Below are 14500 nucleotides of genomic sequence, written 5' to 3' on the forward strand. Positions count from 1 at the left end.
TATATGTATCTGAAGACATGTATAAACATGTTTATAACAGTATTATTCATAGTATCCCTCAAATTAGAAACAACCCAAATATTTATCAATTACTGAATACATAAGCAAATTGTGGTGTGTGTGTATATATATATAAATAATAAAATAATAGAGCAATAAAAAAAACAAAATGGTAATATTAATATGAACAGGGATAAATCACCAAAATATAATGCTAAGTAAAAAGAAGCAAAACCCCCCAAAAGATTATGTATCACAGCATTATACGAAATTCTAGATAAGCCAAAGTTATGTCAGAGAAAAGACCAGTAGTTTTACGGGACTGAAAAAAGCACACAGAGACACTTTTTAGGGTAATTTGTTGAGATGACAAATTCAGTAGTATATATAATTGTTAAAATTCATCAAGTTGTACACTTAAAATGGATGAATTTTTATACTCAAGTTATAACTCAACTAAGACGGAAATAAAAATTAAACTCTCAGAATTTACCAGAATTTTTGTCCAAAAAGAATCTTTGATTGAAGAAGGCTAACAAATTCTAAACAAGCAAAAAACAGAAATTCAGAAGTCACATTATAGTGAAACTACAGAACATCAAAGACAAAAAAAAAGATCTTTCAAGCAACCACACAGGTGCAACATTTAGACCCTCGGAAGATTTTTTATCAGTTAAAATGAAAAAAAAAAAAAGGAAAAAAGAAAAGTCAATGTTGAATATCTTCAAACTTCTTAGAGGAAGCAACTGTCAACTAAGAATTGTATCCTCCAATGAAACTGTCTTTCAAGAATTATACGTGGAAGTCATTTTGAAACAAACAAAAGCTTACAGCATGTACTACCAACCTGTAAAGAATGCAGGAAAAAATAATGAGCAAAGAAAATTGTAAATATGTATATAAAACTAAAAAAACTGTGACTGTATGAAGCATAAACTGTCTATTTGTGGTATTAATAAAGATCTAAAGTGGCATGTAGTTAGAAGGACAGTAGATTGGAGGGTTGGTTATATACATACATATACATATTCATACACACATACTTAAAAAATAACAGTTGCACACTTAGGTAGAGGTTTTCAAAAAGGCCCTTAGTCATATTTTTAAAGGAATCTATGTCCCTTTCATAATTATTTCAGCTAATTGGTGACTGGTTTTTCCATGGTGGTTTTTTTTTTTTTTCTACTGTCTGTCTTTTAGACATGACATTGCCCTAACCAAGATGGGGTAGAAAAGGGAAAGAAGACAGAACTCAAATCCGGCATCCTATTAACATCTACTACAAATAGCTATGTTTGTGGAAGGTGGTGGCAGTTAAATGTTCTAAAACAAAGCATTTATCTTTATTTTCAAGTTTCTATTTATCTCTCTTTTTTGGTCTTATGAACATGAATAATTTATGGTTGGATGTAGCCACTTTTCAATATGTATTAAATGAAAGTTTCCCTGTCTGAAAGCTAAAAGATATAGCCATACTCAAATATATTTTAAAAAATATGTTTCTACTGTTGGATTCCTCACAGTTAGTTAGTACTCATGGAGAGGAAAGAAATGTATCACAGAAAAAGGTCAGATTTGTGAGACAGAAGAACTGGAGTTTAGTAACAATTGTGACCGTTTTGTATATGTCAACTTTAGAAAAACAACCATGATTTTAATTTCTTCTGTAAAATATACATATGTAAATATATATATAATTATCTCCACCTACTTCATAGGTACTATTGCAAGGATTACATAATATAACATGAGGACTGAATAATACAGCATATTATAATTATATAATCATAAGTATATATAAATAGCTATAATCACATAATATGGTGGGTTGAATGTGCTTTGGAGTATGTAATGCATTAGGCTAAAGATGTTGGTAAATATATAAAAATGTAACTTGCAAATCATTTTTTATTGTGCTAAAAAATAAAAATAGAATTGACTAGGAAATTCAAAATCTTATGAAACTTATAGCTCAATGTAAATAAGTAATTTACAAATGCTTTATAATAAAATAAAAGAAATTATTCACAGATTTAAAAAAAAATTAACCAAGTTCATTACTAAAAGCCTATTTACTGGAGTTTTACTCAGTACATCACGTCTACATTCTAACAAAAATAATTACAAGGAATACTAAAAGCCCAAAATACAATTTGAAGAGATAGGACAAGCATCAGAGCCAGACTCAGATATGACAGGGATGTTGGAATTATCAGACTGTAAATTTTTTTTTCCTTACACATCTATGGTTGTAATGTAAATTTAAAATAACTATGATTAACATGCTAAGTGTTCTAATGAAAATAGTAGGCAGCATGCAATAACAGATGAGTAATGTAAGCAGAGAGAAATTTTATAAAAAAGAATAAAAAAATGCAAGAGATACAAAAAAATAACAGAAATGAAAAATGGTTTTTGATGGGCTCATTAGTAGACTACCCAAAACTGAAGAAAGAATCTCTGAGCTTAAGGATATATGTAGAAACTCCCAAAGTAGAAAAGAAAATATTTAAAAAACTGAAAAAAAAAAAAGGAACAGAATATCCAACAACTGTGGAACACCTAAAAAAAAAAAAAAAAAAAAAAGTGTAACATACCAGAATGTAATGGGAATACCAGAAGGAGAAGAAAAAGAGGAAAGAACAGAGCAATATGTGAGGCAATGATGAAAGAGCCTTATCCCAAATGATGTCGAATCTAGGAAGTTCACAGAGCACCAAGCACGATTAATGCAAAAAACAAAGCAGAACAACAACAAACAAAAAACTACACCGTGCCCTTGTTGGATCATATTCAAACTGCAAAAAAGACACCTGCACCCGAATGTTTACAGCAGCACAATTCACAATTGCAAAGATGTGGAAATAACCCAAATGCCCACCAATTCATGAATGGATTAGTAAAATGTGGTATATGTATACTATGGAGTGTTACTCAGCTATAAGAAATAACGGTTATCTGGCATCTCTTTTGTTCTCCTGGACAGAGTTGGAACCCATTCTATTAAGTGAAGTATCCCAAGAATGGAAAAATAAGCACATGTACTCACCCGCAAATTGGTTTCCCTGATCATCACCTAAGTGCACATTTGGGAATAACCAATTGGGTATCAGACAGAGGTGGGGAGTGGGGGGGAGGGGATGGGTGTATACCTACATGATGAGTGTGATGCGCTCTGTCTGGGGAATGGACACGCTTGAAGCTCAGACTCGGGGGGATGGGGGGATGGGCAATATATATAACCTGAACTTTTGTACCCCCATAATAAGCTGAAATTTAGAAAAAAAATTCAAACTGCAGAAAACCTTGAAGAATAAATCTTGAAAGAATTCAGAGGGAAGAAAACAAAACACCTTATGTATACAGGAGCCAAGATAAGAATGATGCTTAACTTCTCCTCAGAAACCATGCAAGTAAGAAGTGAGTGGAATTAAATGTTTAAAGCGTTGAGAGAGAGAGAGAGAGAGAACCAACCTAGAATTGTGTATCTGCGAAATTATCCCTCAAAAGTGAAGGACATAAACGGACTTACTCAGATAAGCAAAAATTGAGGAAATTTGTTACCGGTAGGTTTGCCTTGCGAGAAATGTTAAAAGAAGTTCTTTAGAGAAAGGAAAGTGATGTAGGTCAGAAATTTGGAACTGCATAAGGAAATGAAAAGCATTAGTGAGGAACAAGTAAAGATAAAAAAACTTATTTTATTCTTAGCTGATGTAACAGATTAACAGTTTGGTAAGAATAATAATAGCAACAATATATTCAGTGATTATAGTTAATGCGCAAGTGAAATGTATAACAGCAATGATTCAAGGGGCAGAAGTAGGAATTAGGAATATTTTCTTTATAAGGTACTTATACTACCTGTGAAGTGGTACAGTGTTATTTGAAAGTGAACATGAATTTGTTGTAAGTTCATATTGTAAACTCTAGGGTGTGACATAATGATAAATATATTTTGGTTTTCATCCACTCTCAGCTCCTGTAAGCCTTGTTATATCCTAAGTGACTACAGCAGTAAAAATATCTTTTGTTAAAGTATCTGGCCTTTTGTCCTTGTTTCCTGAAGTAGCTCCTGAACAATAAAGGTGAAAGACAGTTTACTGCTGTTTACAACAAGCCCTTTCGAACACACCTGAGCTTATGCTAAGGCAATTTTTTGAAAGTCCCTAGAAACCACTGGATGGGGTGCTGGTTGCCAAGGAAACCAGCCATGTACCCAGAGGGTTGGAACTTTCAGCCCCACCCCCAACCTCCCAGAGGGGAGAGGGGCTGAAGGTCAACTTGATCACCAATCGCCAATGATGTAATCAATCATACCTTCTTAATGAAGCCTCCATAAAACCCCAAAAGGCTGGGGTTCAGGGAGTTTACAGATAGTCAACACCTGGGGCTTATGCAGCTATGTTGCAAGAGGGCCACATGTCCCAACTCCATGGGGCCAGCAACTCCTATGCTCCAACACCTTCTAGATCTCACCCTTTGTATCACCTCTCCATCTGGCTGCTTATTTGTATCCTTTAAATATCCTTGTAATAAACTGGAAAATGTAAGTAAGTGTTTGCCTGAGTTCTGTGAGCTGCTCTAGCCCCCTAATCAAACCCAAGGAGGGGGCTGTGGGAGCCCTGATTTACAGTCAGAAGCGCAGGCAAATGACCTGGGGCTTGTGACTGGCATCAGAAGTGGGGGGGGGGAAGCCTTGGGAACTGAGCCCTCTGCCTGCGGGATCTGATGCCGTCTCCAGGTAGACAGTGTCAGAATTGAATTGAATTAGAAGACACTGAGCCGCTGTCTGCCAGGAACTGACTGCTTGCTTAGCGTGTGGGGAAAACTCCCCCGCACGTTCGGTCCCACAAGTCTTCCGTGTTGACTGTTGTGGGGTGAGAGCAGAGGAAAAACAGTTTGTGTTTTTTTTCTACTCATAGTGCAAACACTTAAAAAAAGTACAAAATAAATAGAAGTGCAATTGATATGCTAAAAAGGAGAGTAAGAGGAATCACATAAAATACTCCATGAAAACCACAAAAGGCAGAAAAAGAGTGGAAGACAAAACTGGCAGCAAAGATAAAGGTCAATGAATAGGAAACAGTAAAAAATATGGGAGGTATTAATCCAACTATATCAATAATCTTTTTAAATACAAATTGTCTAAATCAGCAAAGGCATAGTTGAACTCAACACCATCCATCCACTAGATATAATTGACATCTACAGACTATTTCATCCAGCAACAACAAAATACACATTCTTTTCAAGCTTACATGGAATATTTACCAAGGTAGACCACATTCTGGGCCATAAACACAGCTTAGCAAATTTAAAAGAATAGGAATTATTCAATGTATTGTCTCAGATCATAATAGAATTAAACTAGAAATTGATAACAGAAAAATATCTGGAAAATCTCCAGATACTTAAAGATTAAACAATACCCTTCTAAGTAATACACAGGTCAAAGAAGAAATCTCAGAGAAATAAAAAAATATTTTGAACTAAATGAAAATATAACTGAGCAATTTTAAAAAAGTATTTTTAATTATCATAGGTACATAATAGTTGTATATCTTTATAGGGTACATGTGATGTTTTCATACCGGTATGCAATGTGAATTAATTAAATCTGGATAATTGCGATATCCATCACCTCAGGCATTTATCATTTCTTTGTGTTAGGAACATTCCAACAACTTCACAAATTTTGTGGGATATATTTAAAGTAATGCTTATAAAGAAATTTATAGCATTGAATGCATATATTAAAAAAGAAAAAATCTAAAATCAATAATTTAAGCTTCTCTCATAGGAAACTAGAAAAAAAGCAGATTAAGTCTTAATTAAACAGACAAAAAGAAGTAATAAAAATCAAAGCAGAAATCAAATAAATTGAAAACAGGAAATCAATAGAGAAAATCAATGTAACCAAAAGCTGTTTTTTTTAAAAAAGTCAATAAAATCAATAAGCCTCTAGCCAGAATAATGAAGATAAAAAGAGAGAAGACACAAATTACTAATATTTACTATACTATAAACAACTCTATGCCCACAAATTTGATAATCTGGATCAAATCAACCAATTTTTTGAAAGACACAACCTCTTAAACTCACACAAGAAAACATATACAATGTGAACAGATCTATATCTGTTAAAGAATCTAAAATTAATAACCTTCCAAAACAGAAAACACTAGGCCTAGATGTGTTCACTGGTGAATTTTACTAAAAATTTAAGGAAGACATTATGCCAATTCTTCATAATTTTTTTCAGAAGTGAGATGCAGAGAAAATATTTCCTAAATAATTCTATGAGGCCAGGATTATCCTATAGACAAAATTCTCTTATGAACATAAATGCAAAAATCCTCAACAAAATATTAGCAAATGGAACCCAACAATGTACAAAAAGAATTATTCACCACAACCAAGTGGAATTCATCCCAGGTTCAACACTCAAAATTAATACAAATCAAAACATCAACAGACTAAAGCATATTAATCACATGATCATATCAACAGATGCAAAAAAGACTTTTGCAAAAATCTAACACCTATTCATGATAAAAATGCTCAACAAACTAGGAATAGAGAGGAACTTCCTCAAATTGATAAAGAACATCTACAAAAATTCTATAGCTGTTTACTAGTCCTTAACATTAAGTACTTACTAATGGTGAGAAACTAGCAGCTTTCTCGATAAGATCAGGAGCAAGGCAAGGATGTCCCCTCTCACCACTCCTTTTCAACAATCCTAGCTAATGCGATAGGACAAGAAAAGGAAAGAAAATGTATACTGATTGGGAAGGGAGAAATTAAAGTGTCTTTATTTACAAATTATATGCCTATCTGTGTAGAAAATCCAAAAGAATTAACAAAAACCAAACAAAACTCCTGGGAATAGTAAGCAATTATATCCAGGCTGTAGGATACAAGATTAATATGCAAAAGTCAATTATTTTTCTATATACCAGGAATGAACAATTGGAATTTGAAATTTTAAATCACAATACCATTTACCCTTAAAAAACAAAATACTTAAGTATAAATCTAACAAAATATGTATAAGATCTATATCAGGAAAGCTACAAAACTCTGATGAAAGAATTTTTTTTAAAAAACTAAATAAATGAAGAGATATTCCATGTTCATGGCTAGAAATACTCAATATTGTCAAGATGCCAAGATGCCTTCCCAACTTGATCCACAGATTTAATGCTATTCCAAATAAAATCTCAGCAAGCTATTTTGTGGATGCTGAAAACTGATTTTAAAGTATGTATAGAGAGGTAAAAGAACTTGAATAGCCAACAAAATACTGAAAGAGAAGAACAAAGTGGTAGGACTGACACTACTCAACTTTAAGACCTAATAAAAAGCTGCAGAAATCAAGACAGTGTGGTATTGGCAAAAGAATAGACAAATACATCAGTGGAACAGGATAGGGAGCCCAAAAATAGACCCACATAAATATAGTCAACTGATCTTTGGCAAAAGAGAGAAGACGACACAATGGAGAAAAGATAGTCTTTTCAACACATGGTGCTGGAACAACTGAATATCAACATGCAAAAAAAAGAGAAATGAATCTACGCAGACCTTACATACTTCACAAAAAATTAACTCAAAATGGATCATAAATTCAAATATAAAATACAAACTATAAAACTCTTGGAAGATAACATAGGAGAAAATCTAGATGATCCCGAGTATGGCAAAGACTTAAAATATAACATCTAAGGCACAATCTATGAGGCACATTGATAAACTAGAATTTATTAAAATGTAAAACTTCTGCTCTGCAAAAACTTTGTCACAGGAATGGGAGAAGAAGCCACAAACCAGTAGAAAATACTTGCAAGAGGCACATCTGATAAAGGACTGTTACGAAAATACACAAAGAATTCTTGAAACTCAACAATAAGAAACCTAACAACCCAGTCAAAAAAATGGGCAAAAGACCTGAACAGACACTTCACCAAAGAAGATATACAGATGGTAAATAAATATGTGAAAAGGTGTTCAACATCATAAGTCATTAGGGAATTGCAAATTGAAATACAAATGGGATACAGATTGAGCATCCCTAGTTTGAGAATCTGAAATCCTAAATGCTCCATATTCTGAAATTTTGAGCCCCAACATAATAACACAAATGGAAAATTCCACACCTAACCTCACTGATGGATTGCAGTTGGCATTCGGGTACACAGCACACAGGTTGTCCAGCATCTCCAAGGGAAAAAAGGCCTTTCCCATCCCCTTCAGCAACGACATATCTTTTGCCCACGCACTTACATTCCCCTACACAACCCTGCCCACAAAGGGTAATAAAATGACACGTGTGCAGGCTGGATGTGCCACGATGCCCCACAGGGGGCCAAGACCTATGTGCATTGCTTTTCTTTTTTTCCCCAGCTTATTCTCTGCTCCATGGTATAAAGATATTGTCGAAAAGGCCTGCACATGCTCTTATGGGTAAGAGTGAAAAGAAAACAAGGAAGCATTTATGTTTACCTGTGGTGCAGAAAGTCAAGCTGTTGGAGAAACTAAACAGTGGCATAAGTATGAAATGTCTTATAGAAGGGTGTGGTGTTGGAATGGCCACCATATATGACCTGGAGAAATAGAAAACAAAACAAAACAAAACAAAACCCTGTTGTCCACATGGGTGGCTGAGACAGTGACCACAGATTGTCCACATGAATAGCTGAGATAGTGACACCTTTGCTTTCTGACGGGTCAATGTACACAAACTTTGTTTCATGCACAAAATTATTTAAAATGTTGTATAAAACTACCTTCTGGCTGCATGCATAAAATGTATATGAAACATTTCATGTTTAGACTTAGGTCCCATCCCCAAGATATCTAATTATGTATATGCAAATATACCAGCATCCAAAAAACTCCAAAATCTGAAATTCTTCTGGTCCCAAGCATTTTGGATAGGGGATACTCAACCTGTACCACTACATACCTATCAGAATGACCCAAATCCAGGACACTGATAACACCAAGTGTTGGCGCGGATGTGGAGCAATAGGAACTCTCATTCTTTGCTGGCAGAAATGCAAAATGGTACAGCCATTTTGGAAGATAATTTGGCAATTTCTTTAAAAATGTAACAAATACTTACCATACAACTGAGCAATAATGCTTCTTGGTATTAACCCAGATGAGTTGAACTGAAAACTTGTATCCCCACAAAAACCTGTAGACAGCTGTTTATAGAAGCTTTATTCATAATTGCTCAAACATGAAAGCAACCGAGATGCCCTTCAACAGGTGAAAGGATAAACGAACTGTGGCACATGCAGATAAGGGATGAATGCTGAAAAGGAATGAGCTATCAAGTCATAAAAAGACCCGGAGGAACCTTAAATGCATATTAGTAAGTGAAAGATGCCAATCTGAAAAGGCTATATACCATATGGCTTCAACGCTATGACATTCCAGAAAAGGCAGAACTGGACTATGTGAAAGTAAAAAGATGAGTGGTTGTGGTGGGCTAGTGTGTAGGGAGGGTTGAATAAACAGAGCAGGGAGGATGTTTAGGGCTGAGAAGCTATTCTGAATGACACTGTAAGAGTGGATGCAGGCCACCACACACTTGTCCAAACACACAGAATGCACCACACCGAGCGTGAACCCTGGAGCAAACTATGGACTGTGGGGGACTCTGATGTGTCCACGTAGGTTCATCAACTGTAACAAGTGTGCCCCTCTGGTGAGGCATGCTGGTCCTGGGGGAGGTTGTGTGTGTGTGTGGCAGGGGACAGAGGGCAAATGGGAACTCTGTACTTGCTATGAATCCAAACTGTTCTAAAACCAAAAAAGAGATCTACTAAACAAAGACACTCTGTGGTTAAATATTCATCAACTTAAACTTATCATTCTTTTTTTATATGCATGTTTACTATGTAGCATTATAATATTCCAAAGGAGAAATTTTATTATGAATTTTGTGTTGTGCCTCACTAGCTTCCTTACAAGACAGAGTGGAATACTTACAGTTTAAAACTAAGCAAAAATATATAACTCTAAACCACATTCTCCTTATTTTAAAGAGTTTAACTGGAACACTTCCTTCAATATAAACAACATACTATTTCAATAATGCTAACACTAACACAAAATTTATACTGTGATAACCAAAGTTAATGTGATTTTTTTTCCTTCCTGTATTTGGTTAATTTATTAAATATCTGATGGACCTAAACTACTCTACTGCCTTTTTTAAATGAACTAGGCATTGCATCAAATGCTTTACTAGTGAACAATTAACTTGTTGGTCTAAGTATTTAGAATATAAACTAGAATTTTAGAAAAAGCATTAGAAAAGCATAAAAGAGTATGACAGGGACTCTGTGTGGAAGCAAGTCTGTGGACACAGGTGACGTGTGAAGGCAGGTGACGATAACAGAGAAGATTCACCGACTTCTCTTTTAAAAAGGAATAAGCCTAAGAGTTTTATGGACTTAATTAAAAAGCAAATAAATCACTTGCTCATTCTAAATCTTATTTATATCTTAGTTATATTAAACGGTACAGTTTATTTTTAATTAGAAAAAGCTATTAATCATATAGGTAACAAATATTAAATTGTGGCTGGCAGCAAAATTTTGGGGCCAAATGGCAAACACATATCAATGAAATTTGTTAAGGAATAACTTCATAATGATGATATTCCAATAGCACTATGATGTTTGCTATCATCAATCCAAGATTTAATTTTATAACAAAAGCATTTTTTAATGTCTTTCTCTCTGCTACACACATACATACCCAGGCATGCACACATGCATCCACATGTGTACATATACACACACATGTGCAAGATTTTTCATGCTATGTTGTCCCTATGAATGCAGCTTAGATTACCTTCTGTTCTTAACTACTTAAAAATTTTCAAGAAAAAAATCAATTGTCATTTTACAAATCAGTAATCAAGAATGAGCCCTTGCTGTCATTAAAGATCTCTCAAGGCCATTCTGCATTTGACGTGCTGCTTTCCACGAACTCCTTCATGGTAGTTAATGGATGCAAGTAAAATTGAGTTTTTCATATACCCAGCAGAATATATCTTAGGTGAGCATAACCTAACCATCTTTTGGTTAACGAGTAATTGTTAAATTCATCCTCGGTTGGCACAAACGTGAGCACTGTTAAAACTATGAGAAGATTGGTTGAGCCTCTTTTACAGCTCGCTTTGCAGTACAACACATCTGTGAGACAGGAAAGCTTAAACTAGAACTCTATTTCTCCTAGCCTTGCACTACAAGCTAAATGATAATAAAGTACATTTCTGCTATGTGTGTGGTCTCAAAATTATTCATTGCAAACATTATATATCCTTTTCTATTTAATACATTCCAGAGATTGAGCTTGTATCCTTGTCAATGTCGAATTATCATTTATATTATGAAAGGCAGCACAAATACTGTTCATTCCAGTTCAACACTTTCTTTTTTGAAAAAAATGAAAGCCATTTAATTGAATCTGGGCCAAATAAATCTTTCCTGGCAAAAGGCAAGTTATTACTTTAAAATTTTTGGAAAGGAGCTATAAGTTTTTCTCCTTGATCACGTGAGAAGAGTTAGCAGGATTCATTAGTGTTTAACATCTCCATCTCAGTCTCCCATAAACCACTGAATGTGAACACTTAAGGCTATTAACAGGCAAATCAACCAGTTGCCTTAGGGAGCGGAGGGAGAAGCTGTCTGAGTAATTCCTGGCCTCCAGAAGCAATGGGCCATCCTGTCAGAAATCCACAACGTGGTAAATACCTGCAATACAGCAGCACGTAAATATATTACTGTAAAGATTACAGCTAAGAAGTATGACCTTTTTTTTTGTTAACCAAGTGAAAAATGTAAAGGGATAAAATGTCCAGGAATCACTAAAAGCAGTAAAACTACGGCAGACTTATTACTTATTTCTGGATCAACAATGTCTTAAATGGGTAAACAGAGTTAGGTAGAAACTCTGCTTGCATCAGTGACCGCTAATATTTTTAGTAAACTTCATATAAGCAACGATGCTGAAGGGCAGAAGGGGGAGCAGGAGTGACTCCATGACAGGCTGAATCTCCTGACACAGGCCTAAGTTTCGGTTTCCCCAAGATGGGTGGGCCTAAGTCATGAGTTCCTGGGATGGGTCCTGTTCCCGCCCAATGACTCTGCAAAACAGCTGGAAAAGTATTGGGACGTGGAGCACCTTGGAGCCAACCAATCAGGAAACAACTCGATCAAGCCACCTTTGAAGGAGCAAATGAACTAAGGGGGTAAGGGGAATGGTATGCACAGCATACGTAACCTACTGAAAAGCATAAAAGCTTAGTTTTTACCCCAGGGCGGGGTCCTAGTTCATAAAGAGACCACTGCGTTGGTGCTCTGGGACTTGAACCCTGGCTCGAGCCAGCTGATAAACTCCTTTGCCTTTTGCAGCCTTGGACTCTGCCATTCTGTTCCTGGGGCTGAACGGGGAACCGGTTCTAACAATGCCAATCCAGTTGGGTCACATACAAATGTTTCCAGAATAAGGACCAGTGCCACTTACGAACCTAGCTGTCAGGGCAGGCTCCCAGCCTGACCGGAGAACTGCCCACGTGGCTGGAAGTTTGGCAGCCATTGCAATTCAGACGGGAGTTAGAGCTGAGAAAAAGGCACCAACTAATATGTAGCAATAAGTCTCAAGACAGGAGTATAGACTCTGACTTATTCGTATGAAAAGAGTTGTAAGGTTGCCAAAACTAGCAGCAATGGGTGTAGTGACATTAGCAGGATTTATACCAGTCTTCTTTGAACCAACAATAACCCAAACTATTCTCTGCAGAAGAGATGCCAGAGCACAAAGTGATGGAATGATAAAGCTTGTATTTTCCCCCCTGGAATGCAGCTCAATATAATAGCTGCTACAACTGCAAGAAAAACAACTACTGTTGCTGGAACCTGCTTTAAGGCTAACCTGCCAGTTCTCCTTTTCAGTGGATGAATCCATCTTCCCTACATTCACTACAGTGATTAATTTTGATGCCCATGTCATTTCCAAATTCCTTTTGAGAACCAGAAGTGCAGAAACTCAAATGAAAACTTCTGTTACTTTTTTGAACACTTCCATATTAAATTCCTACTGCTGCTACAGCAGGTTACCACAGACTTAGTGGCTTAAAACAACACAGATTTATTATATTACAGTTTTGAGATCAGAAGTTCTAAAACCAAGGTGTCAGCAAGGCTGCATTCCTTCCGGAGGCTCTAGGGGAAACCTGTTTCTTTGCCTTTTCCACCTTCTGGAGGCCGCCTGTGCTCCTTGGCTCACAGCCCCTTGCTCCGTCCTCACAGCTGGCAACGTGGCATCTTCAAATCTCCATCTCTTTCTCTCTCCCTCCCTCGCCCCCCCATTCTCTACCTCTGGTCTCTGCTTCCATCATCACCTCGCCTCGCCTCGTACTCTGACCCTTTTGCCTCCCTCTTATAAGGGCCCTTATGCATCCATTGGATTCACTCAGATAACCCAGGAAAAATGTTTCCATCGCCAAGCTTTAAATTAATCACATCTACACAGGCCCTTTGCCATGTAACGTAACATATTCATAGTTCTGGGGATTAGGACTTGGACATCTTTGAGGGGCATTATTCTGTCTACCACACTTTCTCCTCTGGTCCCCAAAGATCCATGTCCATCCCACATGTAAAATATATTCATCCCCATCCCAACATTTCCTAAAGTCTCAAACCATTGCAACTACTCAGTGCTGTGCTATATCCAAAGTCATGCCATCTGAAAGTATTCAAAGCCAGCTAGCAAAAATGGTGCAAGTATTTGCAATAACATAAAGCCACTGGATACCTTCTGTAATTTTTTGGTTGATTCCAAAATGATATCTTCATCACCATCATAGGAATACCTTCCTGTTTTAACATGGCAGAAGTTTCTGAAGCTTGCTGTCCATCACAGTAATTATCGTTGCCATAGTCATCATACATTTAGTGACAGTGTGATAGCCCCTGTTTTTTTTTCTATGAAAAGACTGATGTGAGAAATGGATACTTAATATGTTGTTCTGATTATTACCAAAAACCTATGTTCGATTTGATAATCTATCCTGCCAAATACTTTTGTTTTCATTCCTTTCTGAGTTTTCTGGTAAATGACTGGACCCACACTCAGCAGTAAGTTTTAAAATTTATCAGATTAAACTGTATTACATTTTTAAGTCCAGTGTGCAAAACTTTCTCCATGACTTGGACCACCATTGCGTTAGTAATACATCTTTCTCAATCATTATTCATGTTGTCATTGCAGCAGACCACATATTCTTTAGGTCTCAAGCTTCATGAGGAAATGTAACAGCTGAATCAAAGCACAAACTCTGGTTTTAAATTAAGATGTTGACTTCTCTGTGTAGAAAGGAATAATGTTTTCACTAATTAAAGATATTCAGTAGGGACAGTGGAGGGTGGAACTGGTATGTGCCTGGCCAACCCCAGGACCTTCCCTTCACTGT

The 14500-nt window shown here is 36.1% G+C and overlaps 1 pseudogene; it reads right to left on the reverse strand.

Moving 5' to 3' along the window:
- The window catches only part of LOC123621931, a 51982-nt pseudogene extending 38003 nt beyond the window's left edge, over positions 1 to 13979 (reverse strand).
- Between the last annotated feature and the right edge of the window lie 521 nt (positions 13980 to 14500).

The sequence above is a fragment of the Lemur catta genome, chromosome 16 (genome assembly GCF_020740605.2).
Source record: "Lemur catta isolate mLemCat1 chromosome 16, mLemCat1.pri, whole genome shotgun sequence".
In the NCBI taxonomy this organism is placed as follows: Eukaryota; Metazoa; Chordata; class Mammalia; order Primates; family Lemuridae; genus Lemur; species Lemur catta.